This window comes from Procambarus clarkii, chromosome 83, assembly GCF_040958095.1.
Source record: "Procambarus clarkii isolate CNS0578487 chromosome 83, FALCON_Pclarkii_2.0, whole genome shotgun sequence".
Classification (NCBI taxonomy): Eukaryota; Metazoa; Arthropoda; class Malacostraca; order Decapoda; family Cambaridae; genus Procambarus; species Procambarus clarkii.
In genome coordinates this window covers 13909842-13914306 of record NC_091232.1, presented here as the reverse complement: position 1 = coordinate 13914306, position 4465 = coordinate 13909842, and positions in this window count along the sequence as shown.

Sequence of the window (4465 nt, the reverse complement as noted above, 5' to 3'; positions counted from 1 at the left end):
GTAGGCTACTGTTATGTGCGTGTGGGGTTGGGATTCAGCTCCCGGGTTGCACCTTTCAAACGTTTTTTTGAGCCGTTTGGGTTCTGCCATTCATGCGGTTAAATCTATATATAGAGTCTGCCTCTATCATTTGGTACCTTAGTTCATTCCATATTTTGTTACCTATACTTAGTTGATTATTTAATAGTCATGTATGAGATCATTCTTGCAGTTAGTCACGGTCTTACAGTTGCTTCTTTCAGCCTTCATATGTATTTTACGTGTGTGTGTGTGTGTGTGTGTGTGTGTGTGTGTGTGTGTGTGTGTGTGTGTGTGTGTGTGTGTGTGTGTGTGTGTGTGTGTGTGTGTGTGTGTGTGTGTGTGTGTGTGTACTTACATAGTTGTACTTACCTAGTTGTGCTTGCGGGGGTTGAGCTCTGGCTCTTTGGTCCCGCCTCTCAACTGTCAATCAACTGGTGTACAGATTCCTGAGCCTACTCGGCTCTATCATATCTACATTTGAAACTGAGTATGGAGTCTGCCTCCACCACATCACTGCCTAATGCATTCCATTTGTCAACCACTCTGACACTAAAAAAGTTCTTTCTAGTATCTCTGTGCCTCATTTGGGCGCTCAGTTTCCACCTGTGTCCCCTTGTGCGTGTGCCCCTTGTGTTAAATAGCCTGTCTTTATCTACCCTATCAATTCCCTTGAGAATCTTGAATGTAGTGATCGTGTCCCCCCTAACTCCTCTGTCTTCCAGCGAAGTGAGGTTCAATTCCCGCAGTCTCACCTCGTAGCTCATACCTCTCAGCTCGGGTACTAGTCTGGTGGCAAATCTTTGAACCTTTTCCAGTTTAGTCTTATCCTTGACTAGATATGGACACCATGCTGGGGCTGCATACTCCAGAATTGGCCTGACATATGTGGTATACAAAGTTCTGAATGATTCTTTACACAAATTTCTGAATGCCGTTCGTATGTTGGCCAGCCTGGCATATGCCGCTGATGTTATCTTCTTGATATGTGCTGCAGAAGACAGGTCTGGTGTGATATCAACTCCCAAGTCATTTTCTTTCTCTGACTCCTGAAGGATTTCCACTCCCAGATGATACCTTGTATTTGGCCTCCTGCTCCCTACACCTATCTTCATTACATTACATTTGGTTGGGTTGAACTCTAACAACCACTTGTTCGACCATTTCTTCAGTTTGTCTAGGTCTTCTTGAAGCCTCAAACAGTTCTCTTCTGTCTTAATCCTTCTCATAATTTTGGCATCGTCCGCAAACATTGAGAGAAATGAATCTATACCCTCCGGGAGATCATTTACATATATCAGAAACAAGATAGGACCGAGTACAGAGCCCTGTGGGACTCCACTGGTGACTTCACGCCAATCAGAGGTCTCACCCCCTCACCGTAACTCTCTGCTTCCTATTGCTTAGGTACTCCCTTATCCACTGGAGCACCTTACCAGCTACACCTGCCTGTCTCTCCAGCTTATGTACCAGCCTCTTATGCGGTACTGTGTCAAAGGCTTTCCGACAATCCAAGAAAATGCAGTCCGCCCAGCCCTCTCTTCCTTGCTTAATCTGTGTCACCTGGTCATAGAATTCTATTAAGCCAGTCAGGCAAGATTTACCCTCCTTGAACCCATGTTGTCGATTTGTCAAGTCCCTTCTCTCCAGATGTGTTACCAGGTTTTTTCTCACGATCTTCTCCATCACCTTGCATGGTATACAAGTCAAGGATACTGGCCTGTAGTTCAGTATCTCTACAGTGTTCAGTGTGTGGGAGGAGGGGAGTGTAGGAGTCGGGGGGGGGGGGAGTGTAGCAGGGGAGGGTGTGTGTGGGAGGAGGGGAGTGTAGGAGCCGGGGGACGGGAATGTAGGAGCCGGGGGAGGGGAGTATAGGAGCCAGGGGGGGGGAGGTGTAGGAGAAAAGGGGGGGGGGAAGGGGATTGGTGAAGGCAATATAGAAGCTTCTGTGACACGAGGGACCAATTGTGAAGACCTTGTCCTTCTCACTGCACACAGGACTGAAGTGGGTATGTGCATTAAAACACCAGCTCCTGGACAATACACACACACACACACGCACACGAACACACACACACACACACACACACACACACACACACACACACACACACACACACACACACACACACACACACACACACACACACACACACACACACACACACATGCGCGCGCGCGCACACGCACAGCTGTCGACACAAATAATTACAAAACCCAAATCAAAGAATGTGTATCACATCAGAAGGAAAACAATAGTGAAAAAAACAGGTATTGAAACTTAGAACAGACGAGGACAGGTATACAGAGAATGACAAAGAGGTGTGTGAAGAACTCAACAAGAGGTTCCAGGAGGTCTTCACAATAGAACAAGGTGAGGTCACTGTGCTCGGAGAAAGGGAGGTAAACCAGGCGGCCTTGGAAGGGCTCGAAATTACGAGAGAGGAGGTCAAGAAACACCTGCTGGATCTGGATGTTAGAAAGGCTGTTGGTCCAGACTGGATCTCGCCATGGGTACTGAAAGAGTGTGCAGAGGCACTTTGCTTGGCACTCTCCACAGTGTATAGTAGGTCATTGGAGACAGGAGACCTACCAGAAATATGGAAGACGGCGAATGTGGTCCCAGTATACAAAAAGGGCGACAGGCAAGAGGCATTGAACTACTGGCCAGTGTCCTTGACTTGTATACCATGCAAGGTGACGTAGAAGATCGTAAGAAAAAACCTGGTAACACATCTGGAGAGAAGAGACTTCGTGGCAAATCGCCAACATGGGTTCAGGGAGGGTAAATCTTGCCTGACTGGCTTAATAGAATTCTACGACCAGGTGACAAAGATTAAGCAAGAAAGAGAACGCTGGGCGGACTGCATCTTCTTGGATTGTCGGAAAGCCTTTGACACAGTACCGCATAAGAGACTAGTACATAAGCTGGAGAGACAGGCAGGTGTAGCTGGTAAGGTGCTCCAGTGGATAAGGGAGTACCTGAGCAATATGAAGCAGAGAGTTACGGTGAGGGGGTGAGACCTCAGATTGGCGTGAAGTCACTAGTGGAGTCCCACAGGGCTCTGTACTCGGTCCTATCTTGTTTCTAATATAGGTAAATGATCTCCCGGAGGGTATAGATTCATTTCTCTCAAATGTTTGCGGACGTTGCCAAAACTTATGAGAAGGATTAAGACAGAGGAGGACTGCTTGAGGCTTCAAGAAGACCTAGACAAGCTGAAGGAATGGTCAAACAAATGGTTGTTAGAGTTTAACCCAAGCAAATGTAATATAATGAAGATAGGTGTAGGGAGCAGGAGGCCAGATACAAGGTACCATCTGGGAGATGAAATACTTCAGGAGTCAGAGAAAGAAAAAGACTTGGAGGGTTGATATCACGCCAGACCTCTCTCCTGCAGCCCATATCAAGAGGATAACATCAGCGGCATATGCAAGGCTGGCCAACATAAGAACGGCATTCAGAAACTTGTGTAAGGAATCATTCAGAACTGTGTATACCACATATGTCAGGCCAATCCTGGAGTATGCAGCCCCAGCATGGAGTCCGTATCTAGTCAAGGATAAGACCAAACTGGAAAAGGTTCAAAGGTTTGCCACCAGACTAGTTCCCGAGCTGAGAGGTATGACCTACGAGGAGAGACTACGGGAATTAAACCTCACTTCGCTGGAAGATAGAAGAGTTAGGGAGGACATGATCACCACGTTCAAGATTCTCAAGGGAATTGATAGGGTATATAAAGACAGTCTATTTAACACAAGGGGCACACGCACTAGGGGACACAGGTGGAAACTGAGTGCCCAAATGAGCCAAATAGATATTAGAAAGAACATTTTTAGTGTCAGAGGGGTTGACAAATGGAATGCATTAGGAAGTGATGTGGTGGAGGTTGACTCCATACACAGTTTCAAGTGTAGATATGATAGAGCCCAATAGGCTCAGGAACCTGTACACCTGTTGATTGACGGTTGAGAGGCGGGACCAAAGAGCCAGAGCTCAACCCCCGCAAGCACAATTAGGTGAGTACACACACACACACACACACACACACACACACACACACACACACACACACACACACACACACACACACACACACACACACACACACACACACACACACACACACACACACACATTCATCCTCTGAGAGGTGGGGGGTCCAGGAACTTAAGCTCAACCCCCCGTAAGCACAATTAGGGTTACACCCCTCAAACACCGAGGTGAGTACAACTAGGTGAGCTTACACTCACACACGCACGTGCGCACGCACACACACACTCTTCATTATAAATTACAGACGACGACCGAGTCAAACTTTACAAGTATAACTCTGCACATGTCAGCACAAATAGTTGGTTAAGTACAATTAATAACGAATACAGAAAGTTGTATAAGTTATGTAGCCTGGTGGATAGCGCGCAGGACTCGTAATTCTGTGGCGCG